The 15,058-nt window shown below is 51.2% G+C and overlaps 1 protein-coding gene and 4 non-coding genes across 6 annotated transcripts in view; 3 read left to right on the top strand and 2 right to left on the bottom strand.

Moving 5' to 3' along the window:
- The first annotated feature begins 246 nt into the window (after positions 1-246).
- LOC132516527 (U1 spliceosomal RNA) lies at positions 247-410 on the top strand. Its single transcript, XR_009539359.1, has one exon. It is a non-coding gene; the product is annotated as a U1 spliceosomal RNA (small nuclear RNA).
- Positions 411-2,507: 2,097 nt separating this feature from the next.
- Positions 2,508-2,581, bottom strand: TRNAN-GUU (transfer RNA asparagine (anticodon GUU)). Its single transcript has one exon. It is a non-coding gene; the product is annotated as a tRNA-Asn (tRNA).
- Positions 2,582-5,187: 2,606 nt separating this feature from the next.
- TRNAN-GUU (transfer RNA asparagine (anticodon GUU)) lies at positions 5,188-5,261 on the top strand. Its single transcript has one exon. It is a non-coding gene; the product is annotated as a tRNA-Asn (tRNA).
- Positions 5,262-7,358: 2,097 nt separating this feature from the next.
- On the bottom strand, positions 7,359-7,522 carry LOC132516516 (U1 spliceosomal RNA). Its single transcript, XR_009539349.1, has one exon. It is a non-coding gene; the product is annotated as a U1 spliceosomal RNA (small nuclear RNA).
- Positions 7,452-15,058, top strand: part of LOC132514455 (flavin-containing monooxygenase 5-like) — a 63,513-nt gene continuing 55,906 nt past the window's right edge. The window contains exons 1-4 of one of the 2 annotated variants that reach the window (XM_060139155.1): positions 7,452-7,514; positions 8,205-8,287; positions 9,034-9,120; positions 9,249-10,905. The gene's annotated coding sequence lies outside the window, so the exon portion shown is untranslated. Of the gene's footprint in view, positions 7,515-7,903; positions 8,068-8,204; positions 8,288-9,033; positions 9,121-9,248; positions 10,906-15,058 lie in introns of those variants that run through there. The other variant, XM_060139157.1, reaches the window with a different exon arrangement.

Here is a 15,058-nt window from a genome sequence, read left to right as displayed (position 1 = left end):
GAGCCGCCTTAGAGGTCAGGAATGGGGCTTGGCTTATGTAAATCTTGCAGCGTAGGGGTACAATTCCCGGCGAGCCACTTCCCGGGCTGTGGAAGTTTTCGGGAGAAGTTGCTTGGATTTTATTAGCAGAGTGGTTTGGAGGGGCTGAGAGGCGTGGAAGAGGAGGGGGTGCGGAGGGTGGGTGGGGAGCGTGTGTGTACAGTGTAGGCGTCTAAGGCTGTACGGGGGGGGCGGGGAAAGCGATTCATACTTACCTGGCAGGGGAGATACCATGATCATGAAGGTGGTTTTCCCAGGGTGAGGCTCACTCATTGCACTGCGAGTGTGCTGACCCCTGCGATTTCCCCAAATAGGGGAAACTCGACTGCGTAATTTGTGGTAGTGGGGGACTGCGTGCGCGCTCTCCCCTGGCAACGAGTGTACTAACGGTAGAATGAAGCAACGACCCTTCTGGGGCCCCATACCTCTGGCAATAGCTCGGTGAAGACGGTGGTTGCTCCCGCTTGTCGCGCGCCGTTTTCTTCTGGTTTTTTTTGTTGTGGTGGTGGTGGTTGTTTTGGCGTGCGGGTGCTGCAGCACTGCCACGCTGGTGGCTACGAAAGGGTGCGCGATAACCGAGCTTTTTTTGTTTGTTTGTTTTCCTTTCGGGGGAGAAACGAGTGTCAGCTTTCCGCGCAAGCGCAGAGAGTTTGCGTTAGTACTTACGAGTTCGACTTTAGCTGGTCTGTGCCTTGCAAGACGCTGAGAGGTTCGGTAGTTTGCTCTCCTGCCTTGTACTTTGAAACGGGAGTGCTACGCCGCACGCAGGCACGGGAGCGGCATCTGCGCTCTTGCCTCAAACAACAGTAATAGTACCAGCCGGGGAACGTGCAAAAGAAAGTTTTCCCGGAGACCGGCCGTCTAGGCCTCCCCGGGGATGCCGTGGATAAGGGATCCGCTTGCCAATGCAAGGAACACGGGTTCGAGTTCTGGTCGGCGGCGAACATCCCACGCGCTACAGGGCAAGTGGGCTCTCGTGCGGCAACTACTCAAGCCTCCGTGCCCGGAGCCCGCGCTCACGATCTTCGCAGTGAGGGAGTAGCCCGGCCGCGGCAGTGGCCCCACAACGCTGAATAGTCAGTTTATTCAAACAAACACACTAAAACGGCGGGCAGACGGGCCCATCTAATGAAAGAGGGCAGGGAGTGGCCCCTGCGGGAGGGGAAGCAATGCCTCCACTTTTTACTGCCTAGAGAGTTTCCCCAGCAAAGCACACGAGGACAAATCCAGTGTGGACCTTCTTACGCTGAGAGCCGAGCTGTGAGTCCAGCGAGGCCGAACGAGCTGCTGTCCGCAGGACAGACTCCCAGAGAGGGGAGAGATGCTAGAACTAATTTAGCGAGGAAGGCAGCAGGGCCCCCCGCCACCGTGCAGCACAGTCCTGAGCCGTGCAGCTCTCGGAGGAAACTCCCCGAGGTCGGCGGAAATTTTTGACAGGACCAAGGCTCGCACAGATAGTGCTCCTCCTCCCAAGCGGACAGACTAGAAGGAAACAAACAAACAACCGCAACCAGAAAACATCGTAGTTCAGGAGGGCAGGGGGTAGAGTACTCAGGAGGAATGTCTTGCGGCAGTAGCGCGAGCTCGTTAGCCCCAGACTGAGCGCTGCTCGGAACCACTTCGCAAATCATAGAAGCAAGACCGGAAACGATCCAACAGTTTGCAAGTAACTTAAATGCGTCCATGAACAAAGTTCAGCGTTTCCAGGAACACACAGCTCTCCAGCAAGGCACCCTTCACAAATGCCTGGCATTCCATCACAGATTCTGAGGTATCCAAAGAGCCAGGGGAAATGACCCTTCTCCATAATGCAGAGACACCTCGGTCATTTGCAAGTGACCCAGAGCTGACACCGATGTTAAAATCACCAGAGGAGGACATTAAAACATTTATTCCAAGTGTATTCCGTGACTTCAAACAGTTAAATGTACACACACACACGGGGAACATTTTAAAAAGACCCGCTCTAACGTGAAGAGTGAAAACTACACTGTCTGAAAGGAAATGTACTGCAAGGGATTAAGAGCGAGCAGTTCGAAAACGCAGAAGAAAGAATTTTGAACAGGAATTGCGTTGACTCTGCCTTGATTGCAGATCACTTTCAGTAGAAAGCGACAGTCCCAAACGAAAGGGCGGAGGCGTCCTGAGATGGGGCGGTGAATACTCCGCGCGGGCGGTGCCATGGAGCTTGATTTATGACGTCCAGCTTGAGTAGGGGATGGCCGCCACCCGTGTGCGTGTGCCTTCATCCTCTGGCAGGTGTCCTGGAACGTACAAGACACATGACTTAGTGAGGGCAGCCCTCCAGGTGGTGCAAAGAGACCACGGGCACCGGGTTAAAAACCGGGAGCAGGCGGAGATCATCAGCTGGGTGGAGATTCCGGGAGAGGGGCGCTGGGGAGGAACTGAAACGGCAGGCGCATAAAAGCGACAGCTGAGACCTCGCTCATCAGATTCTAAGCCAAGTCCGTCCCTGGGTGGGCTCGAACCACCAACCTTTCGGTTAACAGCCGAACGCGCTAACCGATTGCGCCACAGAGACGAGCGGCTGCGAGGCATTCTTGTAACATCCTGGAATCAGAACGTATTCCCCGTCCCTTCCAACCCCAGCGGAAAAGAGATTCAAATGTCTTTATCTTATCCAACCTCGCCGGCGCTCTCAGAGACACTGAGTCTCGTGGACCGTGGACACCGACCCCGAGTGAGCTGGGGGCTCCGACGGAACAACGCCGGGCCCACGACCATCCTCGCCTGCTCCTGGCCGTCTCGATAGCGGCCCCTCTACACGAGACGACGGCCGCCTGTCTTGGGCTCTAGTCCTCCATTTCCCACTCGTGATCGGCCTCACCCGTCGCGCTCACCGCAAGTCCCCCTCCAGGTCCGGGTGGTCGTACGGGGGAAGGACAGCAACCGGCTGTGCCCCCACCGTTCTGCCCCCTCTGGGCGCCTCCAGAGAAGGGCTCCACGAGGCACGACCCGGAGTTTGCTCACCAGGCAGCCCCTCGCCCGGAGCAGGGCCTGGCATCCAGCAGGCGCCCAATAAATGCCTCGCGGAGGATGCATTCCGCCGCCGGGGCCCGGCGTGGTGGGTAGACCAAGAATTCTTATGCCACCTGTAAGGTTTTAGTCCTCGAGGAACCTAGATTTTTCAGATCGTCTGTTCTTCAAAACCTTTCTTCTAGCAGCTGATTTAGAACCAGATAAAAGTCCTAGAAAGGCCAGGAGGGCACCACCCCGACCTGCTCTCAACTCCCCACCCAAGGCGGTGCTGCGGCCTCAGCCTGCGGGCGCAGGTGTCGGGTCTGAGAGGCGTGAAGGAGGAAAGCTGCAAAGGAGAAAGACGGCTGGGCTAACGTGGATCCGACCACAGCTCCGTAGGTCCCCGGTGGAGCACAGTGGTCGTGGTGTGATTGGTGCGGTGATGGGAGCCTGCCTGCTTGGGTCTGAATTCGAATCCTAACAGAAAACGGGTTTCCCGTGTCTGAACACCCCCGGCAACACCGTATGGTTCTACCTTTTGGACTTGGTGCCTTGTCCCCTACTGGCCACAGAGCAGGCGGGCGAGGTGGCGAGCCGCACACCTCACCGGAGGACTCCACGTTCTGAGGACCCCCCGACTCCGCCCGAGACCCCCACGGCCTGGAGTCAGCATTCCCTCCAGCTGCGCCGTCGCTGACGCTCCCGGTGCCGCCCACTCTGAGGAGAGCGCCCGCGGCTCCAAGAACAACCCTCTCCTCTGTCTGGGAGCATTTGGCTGGGTTGATCGGAATCTGCCCTTTTCGGGCCTCACACGTCCCGGAAAATCCTAGGGCCTAGCGCCGGCCCTGCATGGGCCTGGAGGAGTCGCTGTGTTCCTGCCGGTTGGAGCTTGGCCTGCAAAGAAAGGCTCCCGCCGATTTCGATTTCCCCGGCCCAGGCTGTGCATGCTAATTCAAGACTCAGGAGCTGCAGCGACCCAAAACAGTGAACCTCTCCTGTCGTTGTCTTTGCGAATGGCGTGCTCCTATACATAGAAAAATCCTCCATAACCCACACAAAACTACCAGAGTCAACAAACGAATTCTGTATAATGGCAGGGTACAAGATAGACAAAAATCAGTTGTTTCTATACACTAGCAGTGAACAATCTGAAAAAGAAATTAAGAAAACAATTCAATTTACGATAGCATCCAAAACGAATAAAATATCTACGCATTAACTTATCCAAGGAGGTGAAAGACTTCTAGACTGAAAACTACAAAACATAGCTACAGGTGATTAAAGAGTACCTAAGGCAATGGAAAGATAGCCTCTACGGATCTTTCTCTCTCTCTTTCTCCCTCATACTCCCAGGTTGCCTAGCCCAGCCGTCTTTCTCCTTTGCAGCTTTCCTCCTTCACGCCTCTCAGACCCGACACCTGCGCCCGCAGGCTGAGGCCGCAGCACCGCCTTGGGTGGGGAGTTGAGAGCAGGTCGGGGTGGTGCCCTCCTGGCCTTTCTAGGACTTTTATCTGGTTCTAAATCAGCTGCTAGAAGAAAGGTTTTGAAGAACAGACGATCTGAAAAATCTAGGTTCCTCGAGGACTAAAACCTTACAGGTGGCATAAGAATTCTTGGTCTACCCACCACGCCGGGCCCCGGCGGCGGAATGCATCCTCCGCGAGGCATTTATTGGGCGCCTGCTGGATGCCAGGCCCTGCTCCGGGCGAGGGGCTGCCTGGTGAGCAAACTCCGGGTCGTGCCTCGTGGAGCCCTTCTCTGGAGGCGCCCAGAGGGGGCAGAACGGTGGGGGCACAGCCGGTTGCTGTCCTTCCCCCGTACGACCACCCGGACCTGGAGGGGGACTTGCGGTGAGCGCGACGGGTGAGGCCGATCACGAGTGGGAAATGGAGGACTAGAGCCCAAGACAGGCGGCCGTCGTCTCGTGTAGAGGGGCCGCTATCGAGACGGCCAGGAGCAGGCGAGGATGGTCGTGGGCCCGGCGTTGTTCCGTCGGAGCCCCCAGCTCACTCGGGGTCGGTGTCCACGGTCCACGAGACTCAGTGTCTCTGAGAGCGCCGGCGAGGTTGGATAAGATAAAGACATTTGAATCTCTTTTCCGCTGGGGTTGGAAGGGACGGGGAATACGTTCTGATTCCAGGATGTTACAAGAATGCCTCGCAGCCGCTCGTCTCTGTGGCGCAATCGGTTAGCGCGTTCGGCTGTTAACCGAAAGGTTGGTGGTTCGAGCCCACCCAGGGACGGACTTGGCTTAGAATCTGATGAGCGAGGTCTCAGCTGTCGCTTTTATGCGCCTGCCGTTTCAGTTCCTCCCCAGCGCCCCTCTCCCGGAATCTCCACCCAGCTGATGATCTCCGCCTGCTCCCGGTTTTTAACCCGGTGCCCGTGGTCTCTTTGCACCACCTGGAGGGCTGCCCTCACTAAGTCATGTGTCTTGTACGTTCCAGGACACCTGCCAGAGGATGAAGGCACACGCACACGGGTGGCGGCCATCCCCTACTCAAGCTGGACGTCATAAATCAAGCTCCATGGCACCGCCCGCGCGGAGTATTCACCGCCCCATCTCAGGACGCCTCCGCCCTTTCGTTTGGGACTGTCGCTTTCTACTGAAAGTGATCTGCAATCAAGGCAGAGTCAACGCAATTCCTGTTCAAAATTCTTTCTTCTGCGTTTTCGAACTGCTCGCTCTTAATCCCTTGCAGTACATTTCCTTTCAGACAGTGTAGTTTTCACTCTTCACGTTAGAGCGGGTCTTTTTAAAATGTTCCCCGTGTGTGTGTGTACATTTAACTGTTTGAAGTCACGGAATACACTTGGAATAAATGTTTTAATGTCCTCCTCTGGTGATTTTAACATCGGTGTCAGCTCTGGGTCACTTGCAAATGACCGAGGTGTCTCTGCATTATGGAGAAGGGTCATTTCCCCTGGCTCTTTGGATACCTCAGAATCTGTGATGGAATGCCAGGCATTTGTGAAGGGTGCCTTGCTGGAGAGCTGTGTGTTCCTGGAAACGCTGAACTTTGTTCATGGACGCATTTAAGTTACTTGCAAACTGTTGGATCGTTTCCGGTCTTGCTTCTATGATTTGCGAAGTGGTTCCGAGCAGCGCTCAGTCTGGGGCTAACGAGCTCGCGCTACTGCCGCAAGACATTCCTCCTGAGTACTCTACCCCCTGCCCTCCTGAACTACGATGTTTTCTGGTTGCGGTTGTTTGTTTGTTTCCTTCTAGTCTGTCCGCTTGGGAGGAGGAGCACTATCTGTGCGAGCCTTGGTCCTGTCAAAAATTTCCGCCGACCTCGGGGAGTTTCCTCCGAGAGCTGCACGGCTCAGGACTGTGCTGCACGGTGGCGGGGGGCCCTGCTGCCTTCCTCGCTAAATTAGTTCTAGCATCTCTCCCCTCTCTGGGAGTCTGTCCTGCGGACAGCAGCTCGTTCGGCCTCGCTGGACTCACAGCTCGGCTCTCAGCGTAAGAAGGTCCACACTGGATTTGTCCTCGTGTGCTTTGCTGGGGAAACTCTCTAGGCAGTAAAAAGTGGAGGCATTGCTTCCCCTCCCGCAGGGGCCACTCCCTGCCCTCTTTCATTAGATGGGCCCGTCTGCCCGCCGTTTTAGTGTGTTTGTTTGAATAAACTGACTATTCAGCGTTGTGGGGCCACTGCCGCGGCCGGGCTACTCCCTCACTGCGAAGATCGTGAGCGCGGGCTCCGGGCACGGAGGCTTGAGTAGTTGCCGCACGAGAGCCCACTTGCCCTGTAGCGCGTGGGATGTTCGCCGCCGACCAGAACTCGAACCCGTGTTCCTTGCATTGGCAAGCGGATCCCTTATCCACGGCATCCCCGGGGAGGCCTAGACGGCCGGTCTCCGGGAAAACTTTCTTTTGCACGTTCCCCGGCTGGTACTATTACTGTTGTTTGAGGCAAGAGCGCAGATGCCGCTCCCGTGCCTGCGTGCGGCGTAGCACTCCCGTTTCAAAGTACAAGGCAGGAGAGCAAACTACCGAACCTCTCAGCGTCTTGCAAGGCACAGACCAGCTAAAGTCGAACTCGTAAGTACTAACGCAAACTCTCTGCGCTTGCGCGGAAAGCTGACACTCGTTTCTCCCCCGAAAGGAAAACAAACAAACAAAAAAAGCTCGGTTATCGCGCACCCTTTCGTAGCCACCAGCGTGGCAGTGCTGCAGCACCCGCACGCCAAAACAACCACCACCACCACAACAAAAAAAACCAGAAGAAAACGGCGCGCGACAAGCGGGAGCAACCACCGTCTTCACCGAGCTATTGCCAGAGGTATGGGGCCCCAGGAGGGTCGTTGCTTCATTCTACCGTTAGTACACTCGTTGCCAGGGGAGAGCGCGCACGCAGTCCCCCACTACCACAAATTACGCAGTCGAGTTTCCCCTATTTGGGGAAATCGCAGGGGTCAGCACACTCGCAGTGCAATGAGTGAGCCTCACCCTGGGAAAACCACCTTCATGATCATGGTATCTCCCCTGCCAGGTAAGTATGAATCGCTTTCCCCGCCCCCCCGTACAGCCTTAGACGCCTACACTGTACACACACGCTCCCCACCCACCCTCCGCACCCCCTCCTCTTCCACGCCTCTCAGCCCCTCCAAACCACTCTGCTAATAAAATCCAAGCAACTTCTCCCGAAAACTTCCACAGCCCGGGAAGTGGCTCGCCGGGAATTGTACCCCTACGCTGCAAGATTTACATAAGCCAAGCCCCATTCCTGACCTCTAAGGCGGCTCCTCTCCTCCAACCCCCGCCCTGTCCCCGCCCTGCCGAGATGACCAATGGGCGGGCCGGCTGCTGAAGGGGGAAGTGACGTCATCATACCCGCCCACTTCGGGAGTCCACCAAGCCGAGGTAACACGCCTCTTACCCTTTATCTGAGATACCGGCGGATTTCGCCAGCCTCCTCGAATTCTTACCTTTTGTCCTGCGTTACACGCCGGGGAAAGGAATTCTGGGATCGTGTGTTATGCTGATCCAAAATGTTTTTAAGAAATAAAGAAGTTGTAAAACAATGGATACAAGTATATATTTATGTATGTGTCTTGTGTGTAGACATGTAGATTCAGGGTTACATCTCAGAGTGCTACTCGGTGTATTTTCTGTGCACGTCCTTCCTACTTCAATCTCGTGGTATACCAGGGACCATGTTTTTCCTTTCCTCACCATACAGAATACAAGAAATGACGATTCTGAAAAAGAAGCTGATGACAAGAATAAGGGATAGGAAGATGACCTGTTTGCTTGAAGAGCGAGGTTGGTTTTTTCGTTTGTTTTCTCCACCTGGGTGAGACTGGGCTAGACCTGAGGGCGGGGCGAGGGGAGGCTGAAGAAGGCAGCCAACTTGTGTTTTCAGACCAGAGAGCAAGGAGCGGAGTGACTTGATCCTTGAGTGTGCCTTTGGCTCCAGGGGGAAGCTGACTCTTCCGGAGAATCTTGGAGCCGACAACAAAGGAACTCAGCACCCAGCTAACTTCCAGGAAGAAGCTTCCTTTCCTCCTCCTGCTTTCCCCCTTTCCCCTCCTTTCTCTCTCTGCAGCCATCAGAAATAAACTCTGGCTCATTTCATCTGAAATATGCTTTATTCCAGGGATAGTAATAGCTCAGAGAATCTCTGAAAAAGATCTCTAGAAAAATCTCTAGAAAAGATAAGGAAACAGATTATCCCCTAGAGCCTCCAGAAGGTAAGGCAGCCCTATTGACCCCTTGATTTTAGTCCAGTGAGACCTTTGTTGGACTCCTAACCTACAGAACTGTAATACAATAAATGTGTGTTCTTTTAAGCCACTAAACTCATGGTCACTTATTACAGCAGACATAGAACACCAATTCAATAAGTGTCTAGCACATTCACCTTAGCAGTAATAAGATGGGGGACATAATGAGCCCTGTATAAATCTGCAGGTCGTCTGTCTGTCCTAGGTTGACAGGTCAAGAGATACTGGTACATGTTTAAAGCATTACATTAGGTATGTTTTTTCCTTTCCGTTTTTTCCCTAAAGGACTCTCGCCCTATTTCCTGCACAGGTGTACCCAACATGGTTCTCACTGGAATTACAGCAAATTGGAAGACAGTGGTGGTGACACAGGTTGATTTCATTTGCTTTTAAGAACGGGTTCTAACACGTAGAGGGAAAGAATATAATTTATGGAAAGTTAAATACCGTAGAATCCTCCATCCCAAAGATTCATTTTTCGCAACCATTTTTTTTTTTAGGGTGAAGAGCTACTTTTCAAAGGGTGAGACACAAGAATGGCTTTTAGGAATTTTCCCCCAAAGTAATCTGTGACTGGATCCTGTTGCCGAAACTTGGCCTCTGTTCACCGGTGCCGAAGAGAAATGCGGAGACAGAGTTTTGGGTGAAGCAGAAAAGAGTAGCTTTTATTGCTTTGCCAGGCAGAGGGGGCCACAGCGGGCTAATGCCCTCAAGACTGTGTGACCCACCCTGGAGGGCGTAGTGAGGAGCCTTACAGCGTTGGAGGAGCAGGGCGTGATCAGCTCGCAGACAGTTCTCGGATTGGCTGGCATCAAAGTGAAGTTTCAAGCGTCATCAACCCTCTGGTTTCAACCAGTCCAGGGTCTATGTGCTTGTGGGCGGCACTTTCCATCCGGAGGGGGTCTGCGCCCTGTAAAACCACTTAGGAGTGTGTGTCGGGCCTTCATCGGTAGCTTCAGTGAACTGGGAGTTCGGTGATTCTGCCGTGTGGCGGATTTATAGTCTACGTTGCTGCCCGTTCCCCAGCCCAACAGCTGTTCTTTGTTTCTACACCTTCACATTCCCGAATCACTAACTCTTGAGTCAGCACTTTACTTCAAAAGACAAGGGCACGGGGCCTCGTACACGGTTTCAATCCTGACCAGCTCTGAGATTTACACGATGCATATGCTGTTGTTTTCATAAATGTTAACGTCCGTAAAATGAAGTTCTTAGAAGCATTATTTGAGTTCTCCATTGACTACTGATTACACCATCAATGCCTTCCAGCCCTGGCAGCACAGGGAGGAAGGAAGAATTCCTGGGATGCTTGCATCACCACAGGGCAAGAGGTCCTCAAATTTTACTGCTTTATCTTTAAGTAAAACTTTATAGTTCGGCTGACTTTTCATCCATTCTTGCTGATTCTGCCAGTGAGTTCCTCTGTAGTGACGGCCAAAGGCACTCATGGAAAATACTTAACCAAGCGTAAAGGCAGAAGTCGAGGTCACTTCATCTACTACGGAAGTGGGGCATGTGTCTACCTCAGGCCTGAGTCTTTCGCTGGGTCTTTTGGTAACTGGTGGCGGTGGTGGTGACAATGTTTGAGTTGTTTTATTTTTTATTTTTGTTTTATCTTTATTTTATTTATTTATATTTTTGGCCACGCCGGCGGGGGCCTGCGGGACCTTAGTTCCCCGACCACGGATCGAACCCCTGCCCCCTGCAGTGGAAGCTCACAGTCTAAGCCCTGGACCGCCGGGGAAGGCCGTGAGTTTTTTGTTCATGTTGTCGTTCGTTTTAGTTTCTCAACTGTTACTAGGAAATAATTGTGGAGCAAGTGCTTGGTTTTAATTCTGGAAGGCAAAAGAACGTAACTAAGGACTTTTCCCGAGGAACGCTTTGAGATCTTTATGTCCATTTGTGGTGTGACTTACCCACTTTTCAATTAAGGATTCTTAATTAAAGGAAAACAAGCTTATTCATAGGTTTGAATCAGTGTTATAGAACAAGAGGTTTTCGACTGGGATCCGCAACCCACCCGCATCAGAAACGTGTGGTCTGTGTTTACGTGAAAAACTGCAGACTCTAGGGCCTCACACCAACGAAACCTCCGGGGATTGGAGCCCAGGAAGGAGCTTCTGTAATCTCCACAGCTGATTCTGAGGCACTCTAAATGTAAGAACTGCCCTTTAATATTTCTAGATAAGGGGATTGTTACAAAATGACAAGAGGGTAGATCATTCTTTTAAACTTAGACTTCAAGCATTAGACAGTGAGGTGAGCTCTTCATGACAGTTTGTCTTTCCTATTCTTCCCCACTCAGCCTAGGGACTCGTGCAGAAATTAGAGACAAAGTAGGGGAAGAAAAACTTATTTCTTTACACACATTTTGCTTTAATAGCCACCGAAAAGATTGTTTCATTTCCTCTCACTGACCCTGTCCACCAGTTATGTTGGCCTTTAACGTATCGCTGTAGCAGCATGTATAAATATATATCATACATTTATTCACACATACACACCTTCGAAAGCACTGTGAAGACACAGACTAGGCTTTAGCACAACTGGGGGCCGCTCACGTGTCACTTAAAAATGGTCACTGGTTCATTTACACAAGACTTTCAACAGGCTTGGTGTGGCCAGTAGCCCCCAAGTCCCAGGGAGAAGTTAGGATGACAAAATCGGACAGTATATTTAGAGTGAGGTCAGTACACTTCTTGGAGATCATAAAAGAATAGAAATAGGAGGTCTAGGCTAAGCAAGAGACGGCATCTGGGAGTCGCTGCTCTCACCACGTGGATTCAAAGAACTCGGGTGTTGCAGTGTAGACCGGTGCCCAGCCTGACTGTGACCCAGCTGCGCTGGCCCCGGGTCAGGTCGTCGGGCCCCTGTCAACACTGTCCTGCAGGGCACCGCTGCTCAGTCCTGAGCTTCTCGATCTGCCGTGGAGCTCCAGCGTGGGGACCACATGCTCCATTGCTGGGAAGCAGGTCCTATTTCCCCTGAGTTGACCCTCGGAGGATGAGGCGAGAAATGTGCTGTTGTTGGTTCCCGAGCCCCTGCGGCGTTCAGAAGCAGTGCCACAAGGTCCTCTACAAACTGTGCCTGTTTTGCTCAGCGCTGGGCCCGGTGGACCTTGGCTGGTTATTCCTCAACTGCAGGAGAGGCCCTCTGCCTTTTGCCCTGCCCCACCAGGCCACATCTCTGACTCCTTCCAGACCCTCCAGCAAGTGTGGAGAAGTGGGGCCCAGATCCTCTTCAGCAGACAGGGAGCTGTGAAGAAAGGGGGCACCCCATCCTCCCTGCAGTTTTAAGGACCTCTGGTGGCTTTGCTTCTTGAATGGCTCCTGGAAGGCAAGGGTCACAGGACTGGAGTGCATGGCAGAGCCCTTAGGGATTTCACCTGGAGGCCAAAATACCACAATCAAAGTAAGACTCCATTATCTGGCCCTGCTGGTGGCTAACTGAGGCTGGAGAGGGATCTGAGTGGTGACAGAAGCCAGGAGCACGGTGAGAGCCTGTCACAAGGATGAGCTGAGGGGACGCGCTGAGGTCTGGAGGAGCAACTGGGGCCACCAAGTTAGAGGAAAAGCATCCCACTGCCTCCCGTGGTCATATCTCTGCTCAAATCCACTGCACACCAGGTGTCCGGATCCTACCACTCCCTCTTCAGGGGCCAGTTCACTCTCCAGTTTACTTTGGAGCAAAAGGATGGCTTTTGTGATTTCCCAGGAAAAGAAGTGCTTAGTATGAAACGTGCATACAGACATTGTCTTTTGTAGGAAGGAGAGGACGTTTTCTAGGGTGAGAATAGGTATGGGAGTTTGGGGTTGCTGGTTCTGGGTAGCTCTGTTCTCTCCACCTTCTCTCTTTGCTTCTCCAATTGGTGACTGGTGTGGCCAGGGAGGAAAGGGGCCTGGGCGCGACCACCCACCTCTGGAAACATGACTGTGCTGAGCGAAGCCTCTGGCTTTTGTGACTTCCCAGGAAAAGCAGTGCTTAGTATGAAACATGCACACACAGACATGGTCTTTTGTAGGAAGGAGAGAACGTTTTCTATAGTGAGAATAGCTATTGGAGTTTTGGGTTTATTTTGCTCAAGAGTTCATTGAGAGTCTTCATTCTGTGTGTTTATACTTCTCCAAAAAGTTAGAAACTGTTGAGCCTTTATTTCTTCAAATATTTTTCTACCCCAGTCTCTCATCTCTTTTTGAGACAACAATTTTGGATATACTATATTATTTAACATCGTCCCACAAGTCACTAAAATTTTTTTTTCAGTCTTTTTTTTTCTTTGATTCATTTTGGATAAATTCTTTTTCTATGTCTTCAAATTTAAATGAAAATTTCTTCTGCAGTCTCTAATCTGCTATTAACCATATCCAGTAATATTTCTATTTCAGATATTTTGTCATCTCTAGGAATTCCATTTATACTTATATCTTCCATTTCTCTCCTTATGCTCATATTTCTTTTCATTTTTGACCATATAAGCATAATTATAATATATGTTTTAATATTTTTGCCTAACTCCATCATCTCTTTCATTTCTGAGTTTGTTTCTGTTGTCATATTTCCCTGTCCTATGTATAATACTTTTTATTAGAAGCTGGACATTATGAATTATACATTGTTGGTTACTGAATTTTGTTTTTAAAGATTGTTGAACTTTATGTTCCCCAGAAGTTGTTACTTGTGTTCAGTATGATTCTTTTGAGGCTTGTTTTAAAATTCATTCAGGGCAAGTCTATAGTAGTCTTTGCTCGAGGGCTGACTTGGACCCACTTCTAAGGCATGGCCTTTTTGATGTCTCTATTGGATGCCCTGTATACTCAGTGAGATTTCTCCATTTTTCCACTCTGGCTGTAGTGATCTCCAGCACAGTGTGATCTCTAGGAATTATTTGTCTTCTTCCTAGTCACTGTTCTTTGCCTGGAATCTGTCCTTTCCCAGCCTCATGGAGGTTTACCCTACCATACACAGACTTACATTCAGCTATTGATTCATGGGGTGCATTATGTATATTTCAGTAACTCTTCTCTGTATGTCTCCCTCCTCAGTTACTCTGTGCAAAAATTCAAGATTTCTTGAACTGTGTTTATTTTCTTTAACTCAGCAATTTTCCCGCACTTTGTTGTTGTCGTTGTCGTTCCTACCCTGTGCCATATTCCAGAAATTGTCTGCAAGAAGAAAGTTTAGGTGTGGTAGGATTCACCTTGTTTGTTTTCTTTCAGGGGTCACAGTTCAGAGCTTCTTATTGTCCAATGTCTGAAAACTTTTTTCTATATTTTGTCCAGTTTTCTTTTTTTTAGAGTCACAGATTTATTTATGGCTGCGTTGGGTCTTTGTTGTTGTGTGTGGGCTTTCTCTAGTTGCGGCGAGCAGGGGCCACTCTTCGTTGTGGTGCACAGGCTTCTCATTGCAGTGGCTTCCCTTTGTTGTGGAGCATGGCCTCTAGGTGTGCAAGCTTCAGTAGTTGTGCCACATGGGCTCAGTAGTTGTGGCTTACGGGCTCTAGAGTGCAGGCTCAGTAGTTGTGGCGCACGGGCTTAGCTGCTCCATGGTATGTGGGATCTTCCTGGACTAGAGCTCGAACCTGTGTCCCTTGCATTGGCAGGCAGATTTTTAACCACTGTGCCACCAGGAAAGCCCCTCTCTTGTCTCCTTAAACTAGCTTGTGTTCGTCTGCCTTAGATGATGGAGGATTCACAAGTAGTAGAAAGCATGAGCCTCTGTTCCTGTGGCTCAGTGAGGCAGGGTGTTGTCTGGTTCCAGTGGAGTTACCATGAAGAAGCCTCTCTATCCTCCTTTCCTTAAGCTTTCCCAGTCTTGGGTGTGGAAAGAACTCAGTTGCTCCAGTTCAGCAACCCCTCAGCTCATTCTGCTTCACTAGTTGAACCAGCTTTTAAAAATTTTACAGCTGCATATTACTCCATTGTGTGGTTGTACCATAATTTTCCAGCCCATATCCTAGGTATGAATATTTAGATAGGTTCAGTATTTTGCAATTAAAAATACTGCTCAAGGGTTTCCCTGGTGGCGCAGTGGTTGAGAGTCCACCTGCCGATGCAGGGGACACGGGTTCGTGCCCCGGTCTGGGAAGATCCCACATGCCGCGGAGCGGCTGGGCCCGTGAGCCATGGCCGCTGAGCCTGCGCGTCCGGAGCCTGTGCTCCGCAACGGGAGAGGCCACAACAGTGAGAGGCCCACATACCGCAAAAAAATTAATAATAATAATAATGCTCAAATAGGTCATGTGTATTTATCTTTTCTTAGTAGACATAGATCTTTAGGGTAAATTTATATAAGTGGGATTAATGGGTCAAAG

The sequence above is a fragment of the Lagenorhynchus albirostris genome, chromosome 2 (genome assembly GCF_949774975.1).
Source record: "Lagenorhynchus albirostris chromosome 2, mLagAlb1.1, whole genome shotgun sequence".
Lineage (NCBI taxonomy): Eukaryota > Metazoa > Chordata > Mammalia > Artiodactyla > Delphinidae > Lagenorhynchus > Lagenorhynchus albirostris.
This window is presented reverse-complemented; position numbering and strand designations above follow the sequence as displayed.